The sequence below is a fragment of the Lycorma delicatula genome, chromosome 6 (assembly GCF_047948215.1).
Source record: "Lycorma delicatula isolate Av1 chromosome 6, ASM4794821v1, whole genome shotgun sequence".
Classification (NCBI taxonomy): Eukaryota; Metazoa; Arthropoda; class Insecta; order Hemiptera; family Fulgoridae; genus Lycorma; species Lycorma delicatula.
Genome location: NC_134460.1, coordinates 122,573,518 through 122,591,415, shown reverse-complemented (window position 1 = coordinate 122,591,415; position 17,898 = coordinate 122,573,518). Strand labels below are relative to the sequence as shown.

Genomic DNA, 17,898 nt, shown 5'->3' with positions numbered 1-17,898 from the left:
AAAAGGAATTTATACAACTTAAAGCACCAGCTGTGAACTATTAACTCTTGATCTTGTTTACACTATTTATACTGACAATTATAATGAGTTAAACAATTTTTAGAATTATTTACAAGAATTGTATTAGTCATTCAGTGGTTTGCTAAAGCATCAGTCACATACAGTTATTTATTAATTAAAGCTTCAAAGGAGTTGGATATTAAGTCAATTCCTTTGTTTAGTTAGAAATAAATACTAACTTCCACATGATCACCTACATTACTACAATAATAGTTTATTTTAGAAGCATACTTTTTTACCAATTTTTACTTCAGTTTTCTTTCCCAGAAAAGTAAAACTTTTCTCCCTCAGTATTTTTGTTTTCCTCAGTGTTCTGAACAACTCTGTGAACTCAAAACTTCACAAATATAGTTAACAAAATGCTGAATGAGTGGATCTGTTATTTGTCAATTCTAGAACAATTTTAACATACAATTTTTAAATTTGTATAGTAGTACGTTATGATATATACTTATAATTTATGAAAAAGTAGAAAATTGATTGGTTAATCTTGCAAGAGAATTGGCATTTATGAAATATTTAGGCTTATATGTTATATTGTCAGGAAAATTTGTTAATTTGAAGTAGTATCATTGAATATTTGATAAATATAAAACATCTTTCTGAAAATTAAGAGTTTAATAAATATTTATATTTCAATCTTGACGCTGTAGTAGTGATGATTAACTTTTCTCCAACGTAGTTAGTTATTTATGTTTTGTTTAAATAGCCTAAAATATTTTATTATAAGGTAATTATTATAACATTTTTTTTATAAATTTTCAGATTTCCTTAACACAAGGTTGAATGTGATACCTTAATTTTTTCTCATTTAATTAATCACAGAATCAAATATTTTTTTAATAATTTTTTATTTTAGATTACAAAATAGATAAGATCTTAAGCAAAAAAATAATTTCAACTTTATCTTTTAAATTATATGCTTATGTAACTGTAAGGAAAGTTTAACGATATTACTGTTAGTTTTTAAATATGACTTCTTAAAAATTAAGAATTTTAATTTATGTATTAATAAAACATTTAATTTTGTTTTATTCCTTCTATAAATTAAGAACTAATAAACTAATCAAGATAAAGCTATAGCTTGTAAATGTAGTAATTTTGATATTAGATTAGGATTCATTTCCTAATTTTCCCATCCTTGTAATGATTTTTTATATCTGTTTATTCTTTTAAATAATTACAAGTACTACATCTGATAACATTATTTGTATTGATAATGTTAGATAAATTTACTGCTTAAGAAAAGAGCATAATCTAAAGTGGATGTGAACCCAGAATACTCTATTAGGGAAACGATGCTACTACTCTGTTTAGTGATGCTAGTTAAATAGTAGAGAGGTTATCTTCGTTACTTATTTGCATATCACAACTGATTTTCCCTATACCAAGTGAGCAGTCTGGATTTTTACATGTAGGATTGTGCAATGACACTTGATTTGCATTTCACTTATTGAAATCTAAATTAAGAGGAATCAAGTTTTAGGTGCTTCATGAACAAAACATACAGAAAAATAAGGGCTGAGCATTTAACCTAGGATCATAATGTATCTGTGACTACCAGAAATAATTAAAATTTTCGCCAAAAATTGAACTTTCTCAAATTCAGTCAATAATAAGAAAAGTAACCAATTTTTATATCGAGTATATCTACCTTTCTTAGCTTCATCATAATTAATAAATCATATGTTCATGTGTTTTGGATATACCCAATTTTTAAAACTCACAGTACAGTGAGTTTTGAAAATTGAGTATATCCAAAACATGTCAACGTATGATTTAATTATGACAAAGCTAAGAAAGGTAGATAATTGTACTCAATATATAAATTATGACTAATTTTACCAGAAAAAAAAGTTTATTAATAATAAGTGTAAAAAATTTTTACATAAAATCAATTTTAACTGTTTGCTTTAGTTTCAGAAATATGTTTGAACATATTTGTAACAGAATTCACAAAAAAAGAAATTTTGTTCAATATCTATGATCACTATTTTGCTAAATTTCAAAATTTAATTTCCCAAAAACTGTTCAATACTGGTGGGAAGGGAGGGGGTTTTATGGAAATTTAATATCTTTATTTTTGTGTGGAATATTCAATTTTCAAAAATATTTTTAGACCTGCTGGAAATGTAACAAAAATTTTTTTTTAGTTTAAAACACTTTTTATTATTAGCTGACATTCTAGAACTGTTATTGAAAGGGGCTTCATATTGACAGAGTGATACTTTGTCTTAATTTAAAAAAAAGTTAAATAAATACCACCCTGCTGATCTCCATTGTGGAGTGGTAGTGTTTTGGCCTTGCATACAGAAATCCCAGGTATGAATCCGGATCAGGCATATGGAATTTTTCATATGCAACAACATTTTCATTTTTATATTCAGATATAAAAGCTTTGAACTCATGTGATGAATCAATCAAGCAAAAAACTAAATTTAGAAAATTGGTTACATTCACTTGTATTCACAGTTGATCTTTGTAGATTACCTAAGGAAGGAATCCTTGTGTATTCATTTATATATCATCAAAGCTTTTTTTTATTAATTTAAATTAAAAAAATATTGCATTGATGTTACCCAATGAACTTTAAAAGAACCCTTTCTCTTTTACGACAGAATATTTTATTTCATTTAATACACAATTTTTAATGTAATTTATCAGATTTAGTTTCTTTTTAAATTTATTGGAGTCCAAATATGTTGAGATAATAATTTTTATATGCCACTTATAAAATTGTCAATTTGAAGGTAAGTCTTTATATATATATATTCTGGTACTATGAGGTTATTTTGAAAATTAAACTCTTCTTATTGCAGAGAATACTAAATTGGGCAGACTGGTTGCACATTTATTCAAAGGTATAAGAAGAATATTCAGGTACCTCACATAACCACAGAATTAGTTTCACAAACGTATCCCATAGTGATAATGATTTTAACCACAACATAAACATTTTATAAAGTACATAAACATATGATCTCAAAATAAGCAACATAATATTTATGAAAAAAAATAAATCTGATAAAAATAACATATTAAAAAAACTCTTCGATATTGCTTTCATTCATTTTGACCAAATTTGATAAGTAAACAACTCCTTATATTATTGCAAAGTTTCATTAATCAAATCACTATTCATTGTTTTTTTTTCTGCGTTACTTCTCATATCCAAAATATAAAACAAAATATATTGAGCGAATTCCGACATTGGACCCATAAAAGAGAATTTTTTTTTCTCTATACATAATTTAAAAAATCTCCTCTGTTCTGATTAGAATTTATAAACAAATATTATTATTTGGCATAACGTAAAAAATCAAATTCCATTCATTATCTCAAATTAGTTTTGTAAACAGGCTTGTATCGTCAATATAATTTAAAAGATCATATCTTTAATTAATAAACTTGTCACAAGTTGCTCAAGGGTTACTTTTGTGTGTGTGTGTGTGTTTATATATAAATATATATATATATATATATATGCGTTTATAACATTAGGTTTAGCCTAATTTTTTTTTTTCGTTTTCCAATCTTTTTTTTTTACAAAATATTTGTATTTTTTCTCTGTTATTATTTGTAGTTATGATTGTAAGTTGAAGCTTGTGTGTCACTTACAAATACATCCATTCTGTTATAAATGATTATAGGTATAGCATAGGTTTTTGTCAAGATTAAAATTACTTGATTAAAATGTTGATTATATGCTTGTGTCTGTTTTTGTTTGTTAATATTAAATTACATGTACGAGCATCTATACAACTGTTTATTTTTTATGATAAATTCTGCCTATTGTAACAATTAATGAATATGTTTGTTTCTCTATAAGTACTTAATTACCCTTGTAATATAATTTTATTGCCACATGAATTTGAATAATGTATCAAAAGCCAGTGAAAATTAATCTATAGGGTTAATTATAAAAACATTTTTTCTTTTTACATTCTCAACATTTATTAAAATATTTTGTATTAATAAAACATCAGTAGAAATAATTGAGGAAAAGATAAGTTTAAAAAATTTGTTTCTGATTGATAAGGTAGTACTGATTTTCTGGTTTTGTTTTATTTTATTTTTAATTTTTTTCTATGAAATTGGTCAAAATTTTCTATTGTTTATTTTTATTCTTTGGTAACAATTTATAAAAATACTTTTTTTTGATGATATTCATTATGTAAATTTCAAGCTTGGGAATATGGAATGGAGATTTTGTAGCATGAAAAAGTTTGACTGGGAGAAACCCAGGACCTTCCAGATGAAAGGTTGAGATCCTGCACAATTCATCAGAGTTATATTACTACAATATACTATTTTAACATTAATATTTTATACGAGTTTTCTTACATACATTCTTTAAAATTTCCATATTTTACCACTGTAAAATCTTTGGGTTTTTTTTTAAGTAATGGATTGTGAAAAATGAAGGTGTGTTAGTAAATCTATGGCTTTTTTCCATGAAAGTGTAAAAATATTACTTCAGAAAATTTACAAGTAAAGTTTTTTAAATGAAAGAATCAATGAAAATATGTATCCACAAGGTCTAGTGTGCACATTTTTTCCACCAATTGACTTCACTTCACTTTATTAATATTGTTTATGTTTTAATAGAAATGTAATTACGAGATCTGTAAACAAATCAGAAAAACTTTTTATTTACAATCCAATTATACATGGACTCGTATCACCTGCAAAATAGTTCCCTTGGGAAGCCACGCAACGGTTTTCCTGCTCTTCATAGTAGTGTTGGAACTCAGAAACCGGAATATCCTTCAGATGGTCAGTTACATTTTATTTTATGTTTTCTACTGTTTCAAAATGGTGTCCTTTGAGGTGTTTTTTTAAAATCGGGAACAGGAAAAAATCGCAGGGGTTCAAGTCATATCAATAACCTGGTTGAGGAACTACAGGAATGTTTTTCTTTGCCAAAAACTCATTAATTGAAAGGCAGTGTGACAAGGTGCATTGTCATGATACAGCACCCAGTTGTCTTTGATGGCTTTGAGTGGTTTTGATTTTTAGGGTTACAGGACCCCAAGTGGCTTATCCTAATGGTGAGGTTTCACCTACGTGTTCAAGCACATAATTGTGAAGTTTTTTCAGCGAATTTTGGATGGTTTCATCACCCACTTAAGTCAGTGTGAAGTTTACATTCATTCAGGTTGAAGCTTACTTGATGATCAGTTGTTATGTTTTATATAAATTTTATTTTATTCTATTTTAATGTAACTCAGTTTAATACATGAAGTGAGTTTTTTAATACATGTTTAACTACATATGTTCTGGAAAATGGAAATAATATTTTCCAAAAGTACTAGAACATAATCACTACTAATAATTGTTGGTAAGCGGAAATTATAATTATAAACTGTTTTTATATATTATATATACCAATGGGCTATGCTAAATAAAATTAATGTTAGTTATTAACTTGTAAATACTGCCCTTCATTATGTTCTGATTTCTTTTCTTGGGTTAATAATTTCCCCAAATCAGCTTTCAAGTCGAGAGTTCCAGCATTCAAGTCCTAGTAAAGTCAGATATTTTCACCCGGATTTGAATACTAGATCGTAGATACCGGTATTCTTTGTTGGTTGAGTTTTTCAATTAATCACACATCTCGTGAATGGAATGGTCGAACTGAGACTGTACAAGACTACACTCATACATTTCATCCTCATTCTTCCTGTGAAGTATCTGAAAGGTAATTTTACTGGAGGCTAAACAGGAAAAAGAAAGGGTTTATAATTTCAGGCATGTGGGTTTACGGGATCTATAGTATTTTATCCTAATGGTGAAGTTGTCACCTAGGTGTTCAGGCGTACAGTTGTGAAGTTTCATCAGCGAAGTTTGGATGGTTTCATCTCCCACTTCTTGAGTCTGTGTGAACTTTATATTCATTCAGGTTGAAGCTTCCTTAACTGAAGATTAAATTCCAGCCCTGACATAAGTTGTTCATCAACTCAGTTTCTAGATTTTCACTAGGGCACTAAGCTTAGCGGGTACACCTTGCACAGATTAAGTTTTAGAGTTAGAGTGAGAGAGGCTTAGAGGCTAATTCTCTTTTATATTGTATGGCTTAGATAATAGTTACTGCTACACATCATCCAAGTTGAACCTATCTCTGGGTTACTTCATACTACCCTGGTTTGAATATACTTATTAAAACGAATGTAATGAAACATAATAGAAAGGAGGATAATGAAGAATTAAGTATTAAAATTTGGGAGCATAATGTACAAAGAAGTAGGAGAATTTTGTTATTTAATCTGTAATTAAATCTTTGTTATTAAATCTGTAGCAGATTTACAAATGATGTGTGAAGGATTGAAAATGTAATAAAGAGAATAGCACAAGCAAAGAGGAGAATTTTCATCTAGAAAAGAAGTCATTTAGAATTTGAAAGAAAATATGATAAATATTTGTTTGGAAACCAGAGCTTATTTTAGAAAAGCATAAACTGTAGGAAAAACAGAAAGGAAAAAAATGAGATTTACATCACATTTTAAAGAAACTTTAAAGTGTGATGTAAATTAGGTAGCTCAGTAAAATTTTTAAATGTTATAAGTAAGTGAGGAGAGAAATTTGTGATAAGAATCTTGTAGAGAAATGAACTGCATTGTATATTAAGACATCCAGGATAGTTAATGTGATAGTAGGTGTTTATACAAAGTAAAAAAAATATAGAGGAAAGTAAAGAATGGAATACATGAAAGAGAAAATTGATGATGTAGGATTTAGTATGCTGAAACGTAGAACATAAAGGAATGGAGTATAACATCGAAACTGTTAACTGAATGATAATGTAAATTAAGAATTGTGTTTTTATTGAACGGTTTCTTCTTCCCCATTATTGGTTCTATGGGTGGCACAGATCCAACCCTATAGAACCCAGTAGACCCCTGATGTCTGGTAGAGAAGTTGTATGTGAACGAACTTCAATTGCTTGTGCAATGGATGTACAACCACCAATAATGGTTGAAGAGCCTACTGGGTATAGCCGGGCCAGGAAAACTTTTAACTAGCCTTATCTGGGAAAAAGTGTTATAGAATAACGGTTTTTTTTTTGGTTTTTTTGTATCATTACCTTAAGGGGGACAGTGTAAATTTGAAAATTATTATATTTTGCTAATTTAATGTTTTATATAAGTAACAGATTAAACTTTTAAAAATACTTGATAACATTTTCGCGATATCAATGAAAAACGATGGTATATTTTATCAATTTTTGGAAATATTGGAATTTAATTTTTTTATCATAAGTAGTACTAGGCTACTGTGCATATATACTTTTTTATTTCCTTGTACGAAGTAAAGGAACTATTGTGATGGGGAAAAATTTTGTTTTTTAGATTTCAACGGAAATATACATTTTAACTAGTTTTGGCTTGATGTCTATAAGTATGTATCTCGTTTAACTCAAAAACGATTACCCATAGAATGTTGAAATGTTGGATTAGGACTGTTATAACATCTAGTTGTGCACCTCCCCTTTTGATTGTAATCGACTAAACCAAAGGTATCCAAACTCCCAAAAATGTGGATTTTGGACTTTTTCTTGCTATAATATGCCCTCATTGAGAGCTTTTCAAGATATATTATGTGGTACTTATTATCATTGGTTCCAGATTTGTAGCCAAATAATGAAATTTTAATTAATGGCAAGGCGAAGGCACATCGGTTCGAATCCGACTTCATTTCCGGTTTTTTTTAATTTTTGTTTTTTTTTTTTAATTTAAATATATTGATTTATTAATAATTATTAAACTCTGATTGTAAAAAAAGTTTTACAATAAATAATAATTCAATAACAATAAAAAAGAAAAATATGAAAAAACTTAGAAGTTATTAGTGAAATAAAATTTTATGTACATTTCATTTTAAAAAGTGTGTGTATGTTATTTAGTAGGCGTACAAGGAAGTCATGTGGTCTCCACATATGTTTTATAAATTCATATCAAGATTTATTTCAGTAAAATAATATATATATATTGTTACCACATATATGCCTAATTTATTATCGGCGGCTGAACACGGTATAACAACTCTGATGTGAACTGGTGCGCAGTATACGGACGCGCTGATACAGTATCACTACCGCTGTGCAGATTACCGTGCAGTTCTCCCACCATAGCGGCGCTGCAGCCCCACAACTTCAGGCTCTAGTAAAGGAGCGTACATGAGAGTGAATTTTCAATTTTCGTCGACCACCGTCTGAAGAAGACCAAGAAAAAGAAGATGGAAGAAGACAGAAGTTCCCTGGACGGTTAAACGTGGGACCTCCCGCCGGATGCCAACATCCCCGCCGGAGCCGCAGGCCTGGCCGGCCCGCCGAGGGAACCGCTGGACGCGGACGCTATCTTCCAGCTTCAGCTCGCCAGGCTTTAATCGCCCTGGCCGGAGGACTCAGCAGCAGGAGCCGCTCCAGCGTGGGATCGCTCGGGGAGAACCTCCTCGGCCGCGCCGGCTAAGGACGACCGACGCCGACCCGACACTGCGGGGCTCTGGGGGCCACCGCTGCGACGCTGTAGTAGGGACCCAACTGCCGCTGAGGGAAAGCGCGGACGGACTTCAATGGACGAGCCGCAGCTCCCCGACTTCGTCGGAGATCAGCTTCCAGACCCAACAGCTCTTCTCAGAGCTAACGCAAAAAACGGCCCTTTTCAGGGCCATCACAAGGTTATGAATTACGAACCATCGAAGCCATTCAACGAAAACAGCCCTTCTCAGGGCTACCATAAGGTTAACAATTACAACGAACTGTCGAAAACATTCTTGTAGAATTGTCGATTTGTATTCCACCAGTTGCAGAACTCCAAGCGAAGCGGACCGTCTCCTCGGTGTAGATGTTAAACTAGCTATTTATGATAAGGATAAAACTTGTTTTGTTTAAGTCTCCTCCAAACCATCCAATGCGAAATTCCGATTCGCTTAGAAAGACATCGTGTACTGATGCTTGGACTGCGCTGAACTGCAGCGATAATAATTACATCAATGAAGGCGTCGTGTTGGACTGATCGTTTGTAGCTGGTACGAATACTAGGTAGTGAACCTGTTTCCCGAAGATTGCGAAAAGTCGTACTACTTGTTTTGGGGTATGGAATCCTGCGATTTGGAAAACGTATTTCATATTTTACTGCAGCAGCTGCAAGATTACCATTACACACACCCAAAATGAGTACCATATCACTGTATTCCTCTGTTGTAAAAAAGTATGGCATTATTTCATTCGCAAACCTAACACGTTCAAACAAAATTCACAGAAAACCTCGCTAACGACAACACAGTTCACAGTACCCGATATCTTTAATGTACCTTACTGAATGCTTAAACACTAGTATACTATTGCGCTTTGTTGTTCAGCTGTTGTTATTTTATTATCATCTTTGAAATAATACATTTTCTAAGTTAATTGTATTTCTGTCATTAGTAAAAAATTATTATCCAAGTAATTTTTATTTTTCAATTGTGTAATCTCCAGTTTTTAAAATTTTTAATAGTAAATTTGCTTTTTATGAATTTTTCTCATCGTTAAAAAAGAATTTGTTTTTTTTTTTACAAAAATTAATACTTCTCTGACAAATCAAGAAATGTACTGTTTCTAAATAAAATTCGAATTTTCTTACTTTTCTTTGTTTTATTCTGGGACCTATTTTATTTGATTTCTCAGGCCAACAGCCATAAGAAATTACCAATTCTACCCTTTAATTAAGTTCTAAAAATTTCTGTAAGACCTAATTTCACCGGGGTAGCTGGAATTCGGCGAAATCGTTCACTAGAAGTAATTCGCAAAGGAAGCATTTTACTACATATGTTTATATGAACTTTTTTCATTATTTTCGCGAGTAGAACAGGTTATGAAAATTACGGGAGAACTTCGTGATATACTCTGTATGTAGCAGAATAAATATTTAAATAAAAAATATATAAGGTTATTGCGATATTAATGAATTATTTTGTCAGTTTGTGGGTATGATATAATTTTTTTAATTATAATTAGTACAACTGTCTGTGTGTATTTTTTTTTACTGAAAATAATCTTGATATGAATTTACTTTATATATATATATATATATATATATATATATATATGTACACACACACACACAATTAATTATTTCATTTGTTTGGTTTACTTGTTATGTAGTAATTATTGTATAGTGTGAATAATTAAAAAAATGCTGTTTTTATTTATTTTTTATAAATTGCATGCATGCCTTCCTGTGTCAATTAAATTAATTGGTAGAACTTTGTTTATGTTAATATTAACTTTACAATTCTTGATAATTTTTTTTTAATTCAGTTATTTTTAGCGCTGTACTTAATTGATTAATGTTGATTATCTTCAATTAAATAGTTTATTTTGCTTTAGTATTTTCTTCAGATTTTTTTCTATCTTACCTATATACTTTTTCTTTTTATTTGCTATTGGAATAGAATTGACATTAAGATTTAGTAGGGTTTTCCCCTATGTTATCCTTCAAAGTTAATTTTTTTCTGTTATGTTTAATGAATACAATTTCATTTACTTCTAAGGAATTTATTCCATATCATTTCATTTAATAGTTAACATCAAATTTTTCTTATTATGCTATTAATTTGTTTGTTAATAATTGTCCCTTATTTAAATTTTATTATATCAATAAATTATCTGTCTTTATAATTAGATAGGTATGTATAATAAAGATTACCTTTCTTGCTTTATCCTTCTATATTATTTCTTCATTTATAAATGCATTTTCTTCCGAATATTACAATAGCAATTTTAAATACATTTACGTATTATACCTCGCTATTAAAAAATGAATTTTTCAGATTGTAGGGTTCCCTTTTTAAACCCTTAGATAATGTTAATCAAAACAATTATTGCTTTTTAATAATCAGATTTAGCTTAAAGCGTTCTTGTACTTATTTTAAACTTTATCAGATTTCCGCTTTTTTAATTATTAAATTAAATTCATATCTTTGCATGTAAATACACTAATGAATTTTCATAACCGGTTGGAAAATTTTCTGTCGATCTTTTGTTATATCACCATCATCTCATCCCGTGAGAAGTATTTGAAACACCTTAACATTTTGAAATTGAATTCTCCAATTAAGGAATGGTTCTCTTGTGAAATAATGGAGGTGGTTTCCCATTGCCTTCCGCCGTTCTTCGTGAAGAATCTGTCTGTTTATTCTCTTCCAAGCGATAGTCGACGAAAAAAATTTGTCTTTTTCAGTTTACGGCGTTTTCCGTTCCCCACAACGCCTTATCACTGCTACTGCTATTTATTCTTAATAACATTATTGGCAGTTAACCACTATATTTGGAGGCCGTAATTATCTGCAATCCTTTTTTCTGTAGCCTCCGGAACCACCGTAAGGTATGTAGAGGATGAATGAGGATATGTATGAATGTAAATGAAGTGTAGTCTCGTACAGTCTCAGGTCGATCTTTCCGAAGACGTTTGGTTTGTTAATTGAAACCGAACCACCAAAGAACACCGGTATCCATGATCTAGTATTAAAATCCGTATAAAAGTTACTTTGCTAGGATTTGAACCTTAGAACTTTCGACTTCGAGATCAGCTGATTTACGGTGACAAGTTCACCACTAGACCAACCCGGTAGGTTACTATCTGCAACCCGGGGAAGGGCGCTGATTCTTATAATTAAGTTTCCGATTTTTAGAGCAGGAAAGTTTAACGTAAAACATTTAAACCATTTAAATCGCCGATTTAAAGATTTACATTCCCTTCCGATGATGATTATTTAACGATTGAAATGGATTTAAATTTTGTAAACTTTTTTTAGAGTAATCTTATGTTTCTATCGTTTTTATTTTCATGTAGTTATAACTGATTCTTTTATAGTAAACTAACGTAATACGTGAGCAAAATGACCGATAAAAATTATTAATTTCTACTGGTAAAATAACAAAAAATATTTGTAAATAATAATTTTACTTTTGTGTCGTTCGTTTTGGTAAATATTTATGATTATTAAGAGAAAAAAAATGTTCATTATAATAGTAAAGGAATTATCTGTAATTTAAAAATTCCCTATAGTGTACTTGGATTAATAATAATAAATTTAATATACAGATCGACTGGACCGACGAAGAGATACGTTCACACGTTTACCCGATATTTGCATTTGATAACATTTGTCAACACCGCACTCATTCCTTATTGCTCTTTGTCTAGAGGCCTTTAGCTACTTTTCAAAAATTTTGGAAAAATTCTTCAACATCACTGATAGCTTTTTTTATATTTTAAATTGAATAATCATCGTTATATTGATTTTAACATAGTAGTGTTTTTTTTTTTAATTTTATGAATTCTTAGTTAAATATTTACATGTGTTTCTATTCATAGAGCTTGTAAAATACACTGTGTTTACATATATATATATATTTAGTATAAACTAGCAGGTTTTTTCAAAGCGTGAACTTATTTACTTGACTATTGTGACATTAAGTCGACTGCTCTTTTACTCTATATATTTATAGACGGCAATTTTTTTTTTATTTGTTTAGACTCCACTTAAGAATCCGTAATGGTACTTTAGTGCTATTTATTTATTACTTTTTTATTTTTTAACAAATGTTTGTTTTATAAATAGTCATGAAGACCTTGAGCGGTTTCCTAATATGATCTTTTTTTAATTCCATAATGTATTTGTACTTATAATTTCGTGTTTTTCCCCCTTGCATTAGGACTATTGTGATCGCAAAAAACTTCGGTTTTCAGATTTCAACGGAAAAATCCATTTTGACCATCCCTGAATCCATTTTGACTAGTTTCGGCGTGACGTCTGTACGAACGTATGTGTCTGTATTTACATAACTCAAAAACGTTTAGCCGTAGGATGTTGAAATTTTTGATTTAGGACTGTTGTAACATCTAGTTGTACATCTTCCCTTTTGATTGCAATCGACAACCAAAAGTACCCCAAAAAACCCAAAATCCCCAAAAAATTGGGATTTTGGATCTTTTCTTAACTGAAGTAATAAACCCTCATTGATAGCTTTTCAACGATATATCATATGTGGTGCTTTCATTAGTTTCAGAGTTATAGCCAAATAAGATTTTAATTAATGATATATTTGGATCTTACAAGGGAAGGTATATCGATTCGAATCGGTTTTCATCTCCTTTTTGTTTATTTCTTTTAATTTTTTTTTACTTAAATATATTGTTTTTTTAATACTTAGTAACCCGTAACTGTAAAAAAAGTATTACAATAAATAATTATTCAATAATAATAAAAAAGTATGAAGATAAATCAGAAGTTATTGAAATAAAATTTTACGTACTTTTAAAAATTTGTATATGTAAATTTAATAGGTATTATTACATACGTGTATGTAATACATACAGGGGTACATATGTGTATAAGTAATAGATTTGGTGAAAATCTGTTTATTTAATATTAATTGAAAATTATAATTTAGAATCGTATTATTTTTGGATTTTCTAGTTTAATTTTATTTAATTATTGTGGAATTTCTATTTAATTTTATCTACTTTAAAGTTAACTACAGAGTGACTGAAAAATAGACCATTACAAGAACAACATACACTGAGGCATACGTGCCCGATCTTTAGTAAATTGCAAAAATTCTTATCTTTTAGTTCATTACTCCTCTGATATTGAAGAACAATATTCTCCCTAAGTTGGAGTTGATCATCATTTCGTTTATTTGTTTTTTTGTTGCCAATGATTTAATCGCTCTTTGTTTTGATATAATTCTTCTGAATTAATTTATGTACACGTTCTCTAGTTTTCAAATTTTCTTCTCTTTATATTCATAATTTTCTCTTAATCTTTTTATTCTTCCTTTGTGCTTAACATTTTCTTCGTCTTCATATTCATCTTTTTGTCGTTTGTTTGAGATATATTTCTTCATGTTATCTATCACAACAAAATGAATTGTTGTGACTCCACAACAATTCTGTTTGTTGACGAAGCCATTCAGATGAAAATGGGCTTCGTCACTCATTAAAAATAACAAATGTTCATTTTCTTCAAAAACGGTAAGCATTTGTCGACAAAATTGTAATCGCTGCGTGAAATCTTGTTCGTTTAACTGCTGCACGACGGCTATCTTGTAAGGATGGAAATGCAGGTCTGTATGCAGAATTCGTCTTACCGTACTTGTGCTCATTTGAAGCGATGCTGAATGCCTCTGAACAGAGCGGCGTGGGCTTCTGACAATGGCTTCCCTTAGTCGTTCGATGTTCTCCGGAGTGCTAGCAGTTCGTCGGGGACCCGGTGGTTTTTTCTTCAATATTGAACCGCTTGTTCGAAGGTTGTTTACCCATCGCAATATTGTGTTACGAGAAGGGACACTTGCATTACGATGGATATTAAACTGACGGCGGAAATCTCGCTGAACAGCAGTTACAGATTCGTCATTTCGCACAAAACTGTCATACGCGTACAGGCGTTGGTGTAGCGTCCACGGCTCCATCTCAACGACTAAAATGTAAATGCTATGAACAAAGGAAACGTCAGACACCAGCCACGTGCCCCTCCCACTACGAACGCTCGAGTACAACCCACTTCAAAAACATTCGGTTCCCGTGAATGACCCTGTATGAGTAATAAAGGCATTTTTACTCTATCCTAGTATTTCATGTAAGAGTGTTGAGTTAATAATTGTATAAATGTTTGATGTTAATAAAAACTATTATTTTAGCAATTGTGTAACTGTCCACTTTATTAAAGTATTGGAGGATCGTATCTCACTTTCAAATGAAATAAATTTAAAAGAAGTGCTGTAAAAAATGTGTACATGTAATTTAATAGACGTACAAGGAAGTTATGTGGTGTCCACATTAAATGTTTTACCATAAGAAAAAATGTTCATTTTTACATCTATGAATTATCCGTTTACATTATTTTTGTAAATTATTATAGAGATATATTATATCAAGTATAACATCATTTTGATTTGATTATAATGCAGGTATTGTAATAATAATAATAATTTCATTAACCTACCTATTTTTAATTGGTTTTTTAATTAGTACTACTAGTTGCAGGACGTGCCTACGGCACGCCTCCGCAGCTAGGCCCTCCGGGCGGATTCCCTGGCGGGCTGCGTCTCGAAAGGTTGGGATTATTAGATGTCCAAAATTGACTACCTTTTGTTAAAAAAATTTTTTTTTTTTTATGTTGAAAATTGATATAACGAAATTAAATTAGAAATTTAACTCTAGAAATTGATACTAACGAATCGGGATTTTCCGCTAGTGATCGATACATTCCGGTGCTAAGCTAAGGAGGACGCACTCACAGACACGTACAAATGCCGTTTACTAGGGTAGGATAATTCTGTCGAGTCAGTGATTTACTAGAAATTATGTTAATTTGTAGTCTGTAAAATTAAACTTCAAAAATATTATATACTTTATAATTGTTCATCTGGTACAATTCATTTCGTCAATGGTAATTAACATTTTTTTTAAATATAAAAAAAGAAGGACGGTTTCAATTCAACCCCTACATCCTTTTCTTTATACAGTCATCGCCGAGTAACAGCGAGCTTAGAGTGGCGACGATACTACCCAACGCATCATGTTCATGTTATTAACATATGATTAATCATGGTCTGCCAATGTTTCAGAAAACAGTAGTACAGCAGTGACGTGCAGGCTGATCTTCCAAGCTCACCGTTATTTGACGGCTACTGTACATGTGTCCGTAAAAGTAAAAGAATTCCCCGGTTTTAAATTAAATTTACTTTATTATATATAAAATTACAAAATGTATCTCCCTAAGTTTAATACACTAAGGAAAGATGACGGTTGTACACCATTTATAAGACGCCATCAACTGATACCCTCATAAATAGGTGTTGCTGGATAAAGATTACCCCCCTCCCACCCGCGTGCACGAAACAAATTTAAGATGAAAAAGAACGTGCAAAAAAGTTCATTAAAATTCAAATTTGTTTCATTGGCCCATTGATGCCTCCAATCGCCAATGTCATACAACCAGAATCAGCTGCTTTTAGCAGCTGTGTTTTTCAAGTTTTCTCTAAATTCTTTTATTGTAACATTTCATTCATTGTACTTTTCTTCCATTTAGAAATGAATTATTAACGTGATTTTTTTTGTAATCATTGTAACCCATCTGTCGTATCAAAGTCGAAGTTACATAAATTAAACGGAGGTAATTTGCGGAATTTTGGCGCGGGTCCACTTGTATGTATTATTATATGAAAATGCAATATCTAAAGTTTTTTTTTTTTACCTCTTAATGTTGCTTAATATGAACACAATTCACATCCAACCAGACATCAAACCGATAATGTACCTCATTCCATATTCTGGCAAGCACGTTTGCAGGGGTCGCTTCTGCGGCCGCTGTTATTCTTTGGCCAAGTGGTCTAGTGGCTGGATTTTTTCTTGGTATACGAAGCCTTTTACGTAGCACTAAAAGAAAAAAATCATCGGCATCAGATCGGAAGTTCGCGATGGGAAGCTTCTCTGTCTATTCTGACTTCTCCAGGAACCTGGAACCGGTCGTTGGTCGCAGTCGGCATAACTTTTGCACGGTGTGGAAAGTCTCAAATGTTTTGGAAAATTAGGCCCTCTTTATTTTCAGTTTGTGGAAGCACAAAGTTCTCTAGCATGATCGAGTTCATTATGCACAAAGTAGGCTGTTCATGGGAGAAAAAGATCCAAAAATTTGATTATGCGTGATGATACAACATTCACTTTCGGGCATTTCACCGATTCGTATGGATTTTGTGGGTTCCGAACTCGACAATTTTGTTGATTCATGATTCCATAAATATGAAATGTTGCTTCATCAGAAAATAGAACACCTACAATATTCTTTATCAATAGAAATAAAGTCTAACATGGTCGTTTAATTTCAGTCAGTAGCTGCAGTTTGTTCATAAGCACGAAGTTTCAATCGCTTGCGAAGGTCATAGATAGTTCTTTTAAGGAAGTTTAGTCGACGACTAAACTACGAACTGAACATTTTGGACTGATTCTAAAGATAGTCGAATTCTTTCTGTGTTTTTGCCATTTATTTTTGGCTTACTTGATGAGTTTCCTTTCAAAACGCTTCGGTTTCCAAAAATTGTTTATACCACTTACGTCTGCTTTTGTCACTCGGAGAATTTCTACTATAGATTCGCATATAATTTCTTTCTATGACAGTCACTGATTTTGTTTCTGCGAACCGGTAAACGTATTATGCTATCTTTAAAGGTAATGAAGCCCAGGCTCATAACACTTGGCCTGTGCAACAGTTTAACGCAGCTGCTATCTGACTGAGAATATGTAAACTAAAACTTAATCCTCGTCGCTTAAAGATTTCCGCATAAAACACTAATAAATGATGCAAAATAAATATTTTCGTTCTTGAAATCCCGAAGTTGTTTTTAACACTCGGATATGACTTGGATAAAATTCTCAAGGGTGTTCTGAATGCTACTGAAAAAAGATGGCAGAATGGAGGATAACTGTGAATTAAATGTTAAGATAGCGAAACACAACATACCGGAAGTGGGAAAATTTTGTTATTAGGTAGAGAAATTACAAAAAAATGGACAAAATAACTTAATTTTTTAGTTCATTAGAGAAGTTCTTTGGATGGATCAAACGATCAAAAGCAAACTGGTACAAGCAAGGAGAACTTTTATTCAGAAAAATGTCTGATAGTATTTAATATAGATCTAAAAATTAGACAATTTAAAAGAATAATATTTGTGTTGATTATAGAAATTTATGCTGGTGAAATGTGATAAAGCAAAAAGAAATACGAGGCCTGTGATGTTATAGGGAAATGTTGAAAATTATTTAATTCATCAAATATTTTATATTTCTTCTC

At 31.0% G+C, this 17,898-nt stretch overlaps 1 protein-coding gene across 2 annotated transcripts in view; it reads left to right on the top strand.

Annotated features, from left to right (window-relative positions):
* Nucleotides 1–17,898, top strand: part of plx (PTB_TBC1D1_like and TBC domain-containing protein plx) — a 344,267-nt gene that overhangs the window by 901 nt on the left and 325,468 nt on the right. The gene's annotated exons all lie outside the window — the stretch shown is intronic.